Raw genomic sequence first — 13,060 nt, forward strand, 5'->3', positions numbered from 1 at the left:
CATCAGTTTGAACAGAGCTGATATACAGCTGCCACATGCGAGATACAGGCCTTGCCTACCCTACATCTTCCTTCCAATATCCTATTGTCCTGCTGGCGTCAGTGCTGCTTACTGTGGTGGTAATTTTGTTAATGTGGGCTCTTTTTACTAGGAACTGGAAGAACAGAGGAGTTCAAGCAACCTCAGATAACCCTGCACATTTTGCACCAGAACTGTTTAGCTTGTTTCTTCACTGCCCACTCAATCCTCAATTTGCTCATCTTTGGATGAGTCCAATGCCAAACATCCTCCACCTACCTTCCTTGCTACCGTCTCCTGGAGCCCCAGCCAAACCACCCTGGACAGCAGCATGCATTGCTCAAATCCTCACCAATCCCCATAGCCGCGCTGTCAGAGCTAGAGTTAATCCATGGTAAGAGACTGGATCTCCGCAGGACCGAGTCAATAGAAAAGCTCCAGGAGCTGTGTAAAATGGCCCAGCAGGACTGACTTCATTAGCTAGAGATTACTTTTAAAAAGGAAAGATGACGGGGGGAGAGAGAAGAGAGCGAGCGTGTAAAGATTTTCTGGGCATGTGTGTCACCTTGTCAAACAAACATCGGTGATTCCCCAAGCCCCCATCGCACTCACATGTATGGTTACAAATATAATAAACTCAACAGCTGGCTGGGAAAGAGCAGATTAGCACTCGAGGGCAGTGGGCTGCCCCCATTTGGCTCAGCACGTCGTTCTCAGCATGGCAATGAGGCTCTTGCGCCATGAACAGTGAAAGCACCGTTAGAGCCTAATGCAAAATCCTCTGAAGAGGATGGGAAGTCTCTCATTGGCTTGGATACATTTTGGATCAACCCCTTATTGCTCAGTCACTATGGTTCCTAGCTGCCCACTGCAAGTGATGGCCATTCTGCTGAAAATGGGGATTGGTTTTTAGGCCAGTGGGATGAGACTGCACGACCCCCCAGAAAGCTGTGCCCTTAATAGCAGTCCAAGCAGAAGGGTGAAGATCTTACTGGTCTTGGGTAGTGAGTACTCCCTTGTCACTAAAGGTGATCTCACAAGATCAGGAATGGGGCAGATGAGGAGGGAGGGGGATGTTCTCTGCCATTCCCTATGCTAGCCTGCTCTGTAGTTAAATACGAGTCCAGTTTCCAAGGATGTCAGTCTAATACTTCTCACAGAAAAACATCCAGTAAACGGGTGGTTCCTGGGTAAGCTCTAAATGCGTTTGTATGTGAAATGTGCCAAGTTCATAGCTATGAGTGCCCCTTCTCATGGGGATGGAAGGGGCACAGATCGCTGCAGATGCATTCGGTGACTGGCACTTGAAAAGGAATGCTGCTTACTGCTGGGGTTTTTCAGAGCACCATGGTGGCACCCAGGAACTCTTTTCATGTTGTGTTTCTGTGCATTAAGGATTTGATCCTGCAGAGCATTAGCCTGGAGACCTGAGCATAAAAGCCCAACACAGATGAGCAGGACAAGTTGTGCAGGGCAGCCTGATTTAATGCTAGTCCAGATTCAGACCTACTAGATAAGGCTAATGATGTCCGTAGGCCTAGTCCAGATTCAAACTGATGCATGCAAGATCAGACTCTAACCCTTCCTGAGATTGCAGCATTCAGTGCAGAGTCACGCCTAGCACTTACCCTGATTTCACCCATGTGTAGCCACTGGAGCGCAACCAGCTGGAACTCCCTGCGGTGCACCCGCAAGGGATCGCAGGGCCAAGGCCTAAAGAAGCTACTTTTCCTCAGATGCCTCTTTCAGGCCCTGTCAGGTCAGCAAAGAGTTGAAATGAATATCTGAAAAAAGTGAATAAACCTGTTAAATGGGGCTAGAAAAGCCACTTTCTGAACCTGAAGCAATACTACTATTCCTACGTCTGCTAGGAAGTAAATTAATTAATCGTAGAGGCTCTATCAATTTGTCTGAATGGTCTGTGATTCAACACTGGGAGGGGGAGTAAAGGGATGAACCTCTTATGGTAATTACGTTATTGCACATCAAAGTAAATGTGCAAAGGGGACTTCTGGTGGGCTGTCATTTTATTCAGGTTTAGCAAAGAAATAAAAAGTCTGGGGAACCAAGTGTTCATTCCAGGCTGCTGCAGAACTCCAGTTCAGATTTCTTCCTTCCATTGGCTTTGCCCACAATCCATTGCAGATGGGCTGAGAAATCCAGTTTAGATTCCACTGGCCCCCCCTCTGTGAGATGCCCAAGGGTCCATTCCAGGTGGAGAGAGAAATCTAATTTCAATTCTTCTTCCAGGACCTGATCTGAGAGCCATTCCAGCTAGGCTCAGAAATCCAGAGCTGGACTCAGCAATGGGAGTAACATGGACCTTTGTTCTTTGGATGACTCGTTTGATTTCCAAGGGGATTGGTGGGTCCAAAGGAAAACAGCATCACGTAACCAGGTGTGTTTAATTTGGAGCCCATTTAAAACAAAGGGCAGGAGTGGGAGAAAAAGTAGAGACTTTAAAAAGAGCAGAAGTTTTAATTGGGTTTTCTGTTAATCAGGAAGTAACTCAGTGACAATTAGGTCCAAGTCTGGCATATTCGCAAGGCTGCCATCTATCATTAGCCCTACCTGTGCTTGCAGAGTGGTATTTTTCAGCTTCCAACAGGCAAGAAAGCCCTCTTCAGAAATTAAGGTGAAGCCCATATTATGGACCAAGGAGGTCAGACAGTCGGCAGTGATTGATGGCCTGGAGTTGGAAAGAACAGCTGTTGGTTAGGTCCAGCTATGTTATAAACATCTTTGCAGGTTAGCAGCAGCTGATTCTTGAATAAGTGGATGCAAGGGCTTGTCTAGACAGTGAATTTGCATTGGTGTATCCACATGAACATCACTACATCAGTGCAAACTTCTTATGTAGACATGCAGCACTAGGGCAAAATGGGTTTGAAGTGGTCCAACTCACCCTAATGTACAGGAGTAAGTCACACCCATCCAAGTGCCATCTAACACTGTGCACCATATCTACAGTGGGGGGGGTTGCATTGCTGTAGGTAACTCAGTGCAAAAATACCCCCAAACCCCATTATAGACAGGACTTGAGTTTCTGCTATGGTCTTGGAGCTGGAGCTGTACATGGGTGAGTTCAGATGTGTGTATGTTCACCTACCCAGAGAGCAAGAAAGCAACCCAGGCCTCTTGCACAGCTCTGTCAGATGCTAGATACAAAGCAACTGGGCCCCACTTCTCTGGAGAGGGGAGAAGAGATGGGCATTGAAGGTTCGCTGTACAAGCAGTTGAAGGCAAAGGATGTGGCTGCATCCACAGTGGGCTCCCATGTGCAAAGAAACAATATTTGTTTCTCAAAGCTAGGCAGCCTGCGTCTCCACAGGCTGCTTTAACCTCATTGTAGCAGTGAGAAAATGTTATTTTCCCTGAGTCAGTGTGTGCACATGCCAGTCCCAAATGAATATTATTCACACAGCTCTGTCCAAACATGTTTAAATCCTTTAAACCTGGTTAGGTGCCCAGCACTCTCACTCAGAGAAAAAGAAAAGGGACACTCTCGTGGGACTGCTACTGTCAGTCTGGCACTAGGGTGAAACTCAGTTCAGATAATGTGGGTAATGCTGCTTGAGTGGGGGAGAGATAAGGGAAGGAGAGACAAGGAGGTAGAGCAGCTATCTAAGCTTGGCCAAGAACTTGCAACCATTCTTCTTGGCTACAGCACCTTGGTGTATTTATCCCTCTAGCTCAGATTACTCAAGATGTGAGCGACAATCAAAGGACACCCAGAAACTGGTAGAGACAGATTGCAGCTCCCCACATAATTAAAGGTGCATCTCAGAGCACAGTAGCCCTTGTACACTTACGTCACTAGCTCCCAGGTCATGTCTGGGATCTGTAAGGGCCTGTGTGGTGCTACTAATTTCAGAATACACCTCTCCCCTTCCATTCTTGCCTGGCAATGGGCAATTTGAGCTACTGTCCCTAGCTCTGTGTGTGTCTCTGGGGCTGGAGGAGAGACTGTTTTCAGCAGAGCTGACTAGGAAATTTTTTATGCAGTATTTTTCCAATCACAAAATGCCAAATTAGTCAAAACCAAAGCCATTTGTGAGAAAGGGTCAGTTCTGGTGACTTTCTCCATTCTTCTGCATTGGCAAGGCATCAGGGGAACAGCCAGGAAGACAAAAGTGTGTGGCTAAGGCACTGGCATGGGAGGTGTAGGTTCAAATCCCACTATTACCATGGACTTCTCATGTGACCGTTAGCAACTCACTTAACCTTGGGGTGCCTCAGTTCCCCATTTGTAAAAGGCGATTGCTAATCAGATCCCCTTCACAGGGCTATTCGGAGGATGAACCCATTCACAATTGTGAAGTGCTTAAATACTACAGCGAAGCAGCCACATAAGTGCCAAGGTTGTATGCATGTGGGCGTTCAAGCACACTACACAATTCCTGCCCCAAATTCTAAGTTGGATCAGGGTGGGAAGTAGACAGGGTGAATGCAAAGCACCATGGGGAGAGCAAAGAAGATGGTGTGGGGAGCATCTCAGCCCCTCACCATTTTTAGCATGCAGTGGGCGTCTCTGCACAGGAACAGGAACAGCAAAGCCAAGCTTGCTGCACCAGAGGGTTTTTCAGGCTGAAGGATTCCCAAGCAATAGGGTGGAAACAATAATAAACTGAACGGGCCCAGTGAGAAAGGTTCTGATCAAAGGACGGTTAATTGGGGCTCGTATTCACAATCTGTTTTCAGCCTGTCCAAGTCGTAAGAGAATGGCAAAGAGAGGAAAGGGCAGTGGCAGCTGAATGAGACTCTGCAGTTAAACACTCAGGATGGAGCAATTACTGGAACTTCGTGAGCCAATTCCCATTAGAGAAGTGCCAAGCTGCCTTTGTCCTATGGAGATGAGGGAAAGGTCAGTGTTATATGCAGAAAAAACATTCGTGGAGAGACCGCTCAAGGGAGTGGAGGGAAAGGAAAAGGTCTCTTCAAAGGTGAAAAATGGGAGCGCGCGAGAATGACATTTGGAGATGAAGCTGAACCAGAAGGGAGGAAAAAATAATCAAAATAAAATTACAAGTGAAGCAGACTTTCCTTTAGGACCGCATCCGTGAGGGAGGCTTCGAGTGGAATGGCACAGACCTCAGGCTGTGAGGGTCACCACTTGGCTTGCTCCGTTACACAAGGTCCTTCCTTCTAACACAAACTCAGCGCAAGTTGGCAGAGCGGCCGGCACAGCCTATAGCTCTTGCCTTTTAATTAGCTCTAGTGGAGGCTATTCAGTAGTAAATGTATTGAACTGCTGGGCACTCTGGGTATGCCCCTTCTCTGGGTTAAGTGGTAATTAGTCCTAATTAGGACCAAATAGTATTTTAGATCATTGGGACTACCACAGGTGACCATTGGAAACCCAGAACTCACGGAGAATCTCTCCTAGCTGGCTGTAAATCTGACTAGGTTGCCACTTTGTGCCATACTCAGGCCGCTGGAGAGAGGCAGGCAGCAGTTTCAGCTTCCACAACACCTTACAAGAAAAATCATAAAAATTCACTCAGCAATGTGCACCAGAGCCAGGCATTTGCACCTGCAAAGAACTGTGTCCCTAAGAAGGTACAAGGGACAGTAACGCCAAATGACTCCAGTCATCAGTGGGAGGGATTGAACTGGGAACCTCTGGAGCTTAGCCCATGAGCCGCTACTACAGGAGCTAAGAGCCAACAGGCTGTCAGCTAGGGCCATAGAGCAGACTCATTCTCTAAGTGGTCTTGGTTCCACTAGATGGGACAGAACACCACATCCAGGAGCTGTGTGGGTTACACTAGCAAGATCTATGCAGCATTCAGTCTGAGGAGAAAAGTGTCTTGAATTATATGAGGAGGAAAAGGCGATAGAAACCTGCTGAAACAGTAAGTCTCCTCAAAATTTAACTCCTTTAATAGGCCTGTTTCTTTAAATGGGTGCTGATCCCTTCAGCAACCTGACCAAAGTCCAGTGATATACTGCATGCGAGCGGGTGGATATTTGCCTAAAGACAGATGCATACAAAATTGGGGAAATTTTAGCGTTCATGTGAGGAACACATTTGAGGCCAAATTCATTTCTATTGCATTCCACTGAATAGAATGGCATTACATGAGGCATGAATTTGGTCCTTCTGGTTCTAGCTAAAGCTGGCAAAATGCAGATAGAGCTGTGAGTGGAGAATACTCATGCAAATACTGACAGAGTCCTGCTTCTGACTTGAGAAATAATTTTCTGACAGCCATCCCTGCTATTCCAGTCCTGTAATCTTACACAGCTCTGCAAATGTGCCTCAAACTTAACCCGCAGCAAGTCTGCCCATGCACTTGGAGCTTGACCTGCAAATGCCTTGGCTTTTCTCCTCCTGGGATCCTCAGAGCTCAGCTGTAGTCATGGTGTAATACAGGACCCCTCAACTCCTGCGCTCCAATGCTCGATCTCCCACTGACCTGATGGGTGACCTTGGAAAAGTCTCCTCCTCTGTGCCTCAGTTCCCTCATTAGTGAAATGAGGAAAATAGTTATCCAGCTCACAGGGATGCTGGGAAGCTGAACTAACATTCATGAAGTGTTCTATAAAATGCTCAAACTTACTGCTATCATGCTCCCGTGTCACTCAGATTTTCTTGTAAAAGCAGCAAAGAATCCTTTGGCACCTTATAGACTAACAGACGTTTTGCAGCATGAGCTTTCGTGGGTCAATACCCACTTCGTCGGATGCAAGTAGTGGAAATTTCCAGGGGCAGGTATATATAAGCAAGCAAGAAGCAAGCTAGAGATAACGACATTAGTTCAATCAGGGAGGATGAGGCCCTGTTCTAGCAGTAGAGGTGTGAAAACCAAGGGAGGAGAAACTGGTTCTGTAGTTGGCAAGCCATTCACAGTCTTTGTTTAATCCTGAGCTGATGGTGTCAAATTTGCAGATGAACTGAAGCTCAGCAGTTTCTTTGAAGTCTGGTCCCAAAAACCTACTGACCACTATGCCTACCTTCATGCCTCCAGCTTCCATCCTGGGCACACCACACGGTCCATTGTCTACAGCCAAGCACTGAGGTACAACCGTATCTGCTCTAACCCCGCAGACAGAGACCAACACCTACAAAATCTCCATCAAGCACTCTCAAAACTACAATACCCGCACGAAGAAATAAGGAAACAGATCAGAGCCAGATGTGTACCCAGAAGCCTCCTACTGCAAGACAAACCCAAGAAAGAAACCAACAGGACTCCACTGGCCATCACATACAGTCCCCAGCTAAAACCCCTCCAACACATCAGGGACCTACAACCCATCCTGGACAATGATCCCACACTTTCACAGGCCTTGGGTGGCAGGCCAGTCTTCGCCCAGACAACCTGCCAACCTGAAGCATATTCTCACCAGCAACTGCACACCGCACCATAGTAACTCTAACTCAGGAACCAATCCATGCAACAAACCTCGATGCCAACTCTGCCCACATCTACACCAGTGACACCATCACAGGACCTAACCAGATCAGCCACACCATCACTGGTTCATTCACCTGCATGTCCACCAATGTAATATATGCCATCATATGCCAGCAATGCCCCTCTGCTATGTACATCGGCCAAACTGGACAGTCTCTAAGGAAAAGGATAAATGGACACAAATCAGATATTAGGAATGGCAATATTCAAAAACCTGTAGGAGAACACTTCAACCTCCCTGGCCACACAGTAGCAGATCTTAAGGTGGCCGTCCTGCAGCAAAAAAACTTCAGGACCAGACTTCAGAGAGAAACTGCTGAGCTTCAGTTCATCTGCAAATTTGACACCATCAGCTCAGGATTAAACAGACTGAATGGCTTGCCAACTAGAAAACCAGTTTCTCCTCTTGGTTTTCACAGCTCAGCTGTGAGAAGAGGGCCTCATCCTCCCTGATTGAACTAACCTCATTATCTCTAGCCTGCTTCTTGCTTATATATACCTGCCCCTGGAAATTTCCCCTACATGCATCTGATGAAGTGGGTATTCACCCACAAAAGCTCATGCTCCAAAACGTCTGTCTATAAGGTGCCACAAGACTCTTTGCTGCTTTCACCCCCCATTGTCTCTCCTAGACAGTGCCATCCCAGATGGGCTCCCCTCTAACTACTCCATGCTGGTTCGTGCTTCATTGAAAAACAAGCAGTGGAGGCAAATCATCATTATCTAGTGGCCAAGTGGCAACTAGAGAGGAAAAAAATATTTTCAGGCTTCTGCCAAAAGACCAGCTGTGATGGAGAACACAAGGGGGCTTGGATAGGGCCTGGGATATGGGACCTGACCTGAGGCCCTAGAAGTCAGTGGAAAGACTCCCCATCCCCTGCAGGTGGAGGAGAGTGGGCAGGCAGGAGCCAGTGGAACCTTGGCTCCTCTCCAACACAGCAGGGGCACTAGTGCACAGGAGATGTATTCTGTGCCAAGCGTAGGGAGGACAAAGGGCACATCACTCTTGAAGCAGGAGATTCGCTCCCTGCTCTGCTCCTGGGGCAGCAGAGCAACTCACTGCCCCATAGATGGTTATGAGTTAACTGGCTTTGCCATGAGCCCAAAGGTTTACATTTGTCTGACCTTAATCGCATGGCAGTGCACACTACTCCGCAATTAGTCCCACGGCTTTCCATGGGACCGCTCATCAAGCAAGATGCTACTTGTCGTGAGGAAGGGCATCAGAGTCTGTCCCAAACTATCTGTGCAGTGCCTGATGCAAGCTTTCCCGGCATGGCTTTGATATTCCAGAGTCAATTACATTACTTCCTTCTCCGAACTCCCTTCCATGCCAGCTACGCCAGCTCTGTGGGATAAAGAGCATTGCAAGCTCCAGTCACTGTGGCAGCTCGAGCAATTTCTCCTTTTACACATTATACACACACACACAAACTAACAAGAGTGGAATGGGACCCTGCAGGCAAGGAATATCCAGCAAAGCAGCTTTTGTGATTCTGCCTGCAGAGCAGAGTGAGTCCTGCTTCACAGTTCAAGATATTATCGGCAGGCTGCTCTGTGTAACTTTTAGATCTTTCTGCATTAATTGCACGGAGAAGGGCTCAAAAATTGAGAATGAGAGAGGAATCTTTGATGTACGAGGCTGTTGTCTCTGAATAAAACTTTATATTATTATGTAAAACAAGGGGCATTAGAGTTCTTCAATTAATCAGCACAGTTGTCTATCATCCTGGGCCCCCCTTTGTTTAATGAGAGGTGGGAGGTAGAAGCTCTTGAGAAATGAACCTTTTACTACTGGTCTCATTTCAAAAGAGGTGTCATGCAAGGGAGAGATGAAACTTACAGCATTGCTCCAGTCACCGATCAGCTGTGGAATTTCACAGGCCCATTACGGGGGGAACCTGTCAGGAGGGGTGAGTGAAGCCTGCAGTTTTGATCAGTTGGCCATTCTACGCTGTTATGGCCAATGAGTGAAGCACACAGTTCATGTTGCACCATAAGAGTGTGGAGAAGTTGTGCTGAAACTTAGAGAAATTAATTATCCCAAGTGCTCAATAAAGTTTGCATAAATCCAACGGATGGTCTAAGTTAGCATACAGTATAGTGTGTGTGTGTGGGGGGGGTTACGCTGGAAGGAAGACCGGTCTTCTGGCCTAAGAGCTGGGGCATGTCTGATAGCCGAGAATTCACCTTATACAAGATTACTACATGCTCCTGATAGCTTCTAGCCATGGTGCTTCCCAGTCTTCTCTACAGGGTGCTCTTCTGGCAAGGCTGCCTCCGGAGTGGGAGCGCTGGTTGGCCGCCCTTCTCATACCATTCTTGCCTGAGGGCAGGAGCACAGCAGCAAGTTCAACCTGTTGCTGGCATTACAGAGCCAACTGGGGACCTTGGGCAAGTATCTCAGAGTAAGACCAGGCTGAGGTGGAGTGTAAGTTCTTTGGGGCAGGGCCTAGCTCTCACTAGGTGTGTGTCCAGCCCTTAGTGCAATGGGGCTCAGCTGAGGCACCAAGCATTACTGTAACATAATAGTTATATTAACCCCTTCCCTGCTGGCATCTCATGGCTTACTTAATATGTTCCTATGTGTTTTTTGGTTCAAAGGAGCATGGCTGTAGTTCCCGCTGGGTCCGCTTTCTCGCCTCTCCCCAGTGAATCGAGCTGCCTTGCTGGTCATGGACCGGAGAAGTAGGCTGCAAACCCGGCCACTGGGAATGTAGCAGCTGTGTGCTGTAGTATCTGAGGTGTTTTCCTTCTGGCTTCACTTACTGCAGCTGCCTCTACCAGACAATAAGTTATCCCCCAACCCCCCCCCCGCCAAGATCCTGGAGCCTCCTAAGTGGTCCCTGAGACACCTTGTGAGGTCACTGCTCTCACAAGGGGTCCCTCATCCCAGCCTAGACGGTACTGCTACTGACAGTAATGGAAAAAACTACACCCCCTTCCCCTCAAAAAAAGAAAAATCAATAGAGGGACCCAGGGGGGTCACCTAATTGGATACTACTTGCTGAAAGGCAATTACAATACAAAACCCAACCACAACGCTTCAGATGCTCCGTGAAATCATAAATCATATTCCAAGCCTGGCTCAGCTCTCTCTCCATCTGAAAGCTTCACTGATTTGATGCTTCAGGTCTCCTCTGCATGAAAGAGCAGCCAGCCAACAAGGAAGTGCCTGATGATCATGTCAGGGAGATCTAGATTGCAGACGGGCTTTGTCTGAGCCCTCCCCAGTTCCCTGGGAATCAGGGGGCTGTACATGTGCAGAACTCATGAGGAGCTCTCTGGGGACTCTTTCCCCTGCAGGTTTTGTGAAAAGTCCGCAATAAAAGCTAAAACAATTCCTGGGTCTGATTCCTCATTACCCTGCACCTTGTTGTCATTATCCTGTGCAATATGGGTGTTAAAGGCTACACTTCTGCTTCGGCAGGGTTGTGCACTGATGTGCAGAGCAAAGGAGAATTTTCTCTTTCCCTCCTCCCCAAATCTGAGCCAAGCGTTTTTGGTTTTGCTTCCAGACAGGACTGGGAGAGCCACATCCAATGAGAAAAGCTGTTCTTGAGATATTCCTCACCTTATCGAAAGCATAGCTTTATGGTTCTAGCTAAATACAGACCCTCCGCCAGGGAAAGGCTACACCATTGATAAGGGCCTTCCTTCTATCTTTAGTTTTGTCCGCATAGCAAGCCCCAGTTTCTTCCACTCTTACATGGAGCCATACCTTCACTCTGCCACTAGCCCCCGTGAACTCAGTGGGCAGATCACTGAGTAAGGTAGACAGCAACATGAGTGAGGTGGTAGAATCTGACCCAGAGTGATTTAGAAATTGCTTTTCCCTTTTTCACCTCCCCCTTGTCTGACACTCTGCAAATGCCTATTTACTCCATCTCCAATTTCCAGAAATGTACCTAACTACAGCTCAGAGATGCCCAGGCTAGGCTAAAGGAAAGTTCTGCCTGCGTAACAGGTAAATGTGCATAGCCACAGAACAACCTGCTGAGCAAACAGGAGAATCAACCTCACCAGCTCCTATCCCCAGCCTCAAGAAGAGAAAACTAACTTGACATGGGCATATGCTTTCAAATACTCCTTTGGGTCACCCGTCCAGGACTAGGGTAACCATTTTTCAACAAGCAGCAGACCACAGAAAGAAACCTCCTATTCAAAGACACTACCCAGCTGTGGTTATGTAATCCTTCTTTCAGACGTATAGCAAGGCAAAATAAGCCCAAACTACAAAGTCAGAATTTGAATCTGAACTATTTCAAGGTTTGGGTGTTTCAATCTGGGGAAGGGGGCATGTCTGGATCCATCTCTGTTACAAATACAGCTAAAAGAAACTTTATTTTTGGAGATAGACAAGGTTCCTGCAGCCTGCTCCATTGATAATCAGTATTTTCAATAATGTCCTCAGAAAAATGTAGGGAACTTACCCAAAAGCCTCTATGATCTGCTTCTGCGCTCTAAGTACACCCAGATGAATAGCTGTGAGACGAGCAGGGAATCGCCATCTCAAACCTGAAAGATAAAAAAATAATAATCCAAGACAAATCCTAAAAACTCTTCTTTAATCTTTGTGCTTCCAGACCTAGTCTCCCTTTCATCTAGGACTTTGCAATTTTGTCATTATTCCAGTTATAGAAACCACAAAAGCTATGAGAAAAAGGAGAGAAAGCAAAGATTAAATTAATGAGCAGGTAAGCAGGTTTATTATTTTGTCTGATCCTTCCTTCCTTCTTGCTAATTTCTGTGAGCCAATTTGGGAGGTAGAGCCTCTAACATGAACTCTGACACACTATTGTATCCCTTTTCTTCTTTAAACCATTTATCTGAATGCTATTAAGATCCAATTTGCATAGATACTTTAAGGTATTGTACAATGGGTGTGTGTGTGTATATCAGCTAAGCTATAGTGCCTGACAAGAGCATATTCGAGCACACACAAAATCAATGAAACAGGGACTTTCAACCTGCCTTTTATTAGTCCACAGGAAATACTTTGCACTTATATATAAGGCCAAAATCTGATGCTCTTACTCACACTGAATAGTGCTTTACTCCGCAAATAGCCAACACGTAGGAATAACTGTTCAGTAATTTGAGTAAGTGGTTTGCAATTTGGCCATAGTTAATTAAGCCTCATCACATCTCTCTAGCAAGTTGATGCAGAGGTGCTCTTGGAAGGGACTGAAATGACATCCTATGGCAACGAGTTCCCCATGCTGAAGAAGGAATACAGAGGAGTGCCACAAGGATCTATCAACTCCCAATGCCCATTGGCAGTAGGAGCTCAGAGGATCAAGCCCTCATAGGGATGTGGTGAGGGTTAATTAAGGATTAAGGGCAAATGTAGGTGTTTGTATTACAGATTCTGTCAGCAGGTGCAGGTCACTTCTCTACAGGTACCTCCATGATGTGCCAAGGAGGAAGATGCGGAATTCTCCATGCTGGGCCTATGGCATAAAATGCCAGTGCGGATTTATGGAGAGTAGCACTATCTGGTAAATAGCCAAATTCCCAGCGCAACACTTCTCAGTGAACTGCATCCAAGATAACTTGCAAGGAGATGGCGAAATGACACCCTATTTACCCCTACCATGCCCTCGTTAACCAAATATTGC

The 13,060-nt window shown here is 46.8% G+C and overlaps 1 long non-coding RNA gene across 4 annotated transcripts in view; it reads right to left on the reverse strand.

Annotated features, from left to right (window-relative positions):
* Nucleotides 1–13,060, reverse strand: part of LOC123354760 — a 99,409-nt gene that overhangs the window by 66,257 nt on the left and 20,092 nt on the right. For all 4 annotated transcript variants that reach the window (XR_006574864.1, XR_006574868.1, XR_006574867.1 and 1 more), the window contains exon 2: nucleotides 11,873–11,957. This is a non-coding gene — a long non-coding RNA (uncharacterized LOC123354760). The remainder of the gene's footprint in view (nucleotides 1–11,872; nucleotides 11,958–13,060) is intronic.

Source organism: Mauremys mutica, chromosome 22, assembly GCF_020497125.1.
Source record: "Mauremys mutica isolate MM-2020 ecotype Southern chromosome 22, ASM2049712v1, whole genome shotgun sequence".
Lineage (NCBI taxonomy): Eukaryota > Metazoa > Chordata > Testudines > Geoemydidae > Mauremys > Mauremys mutica.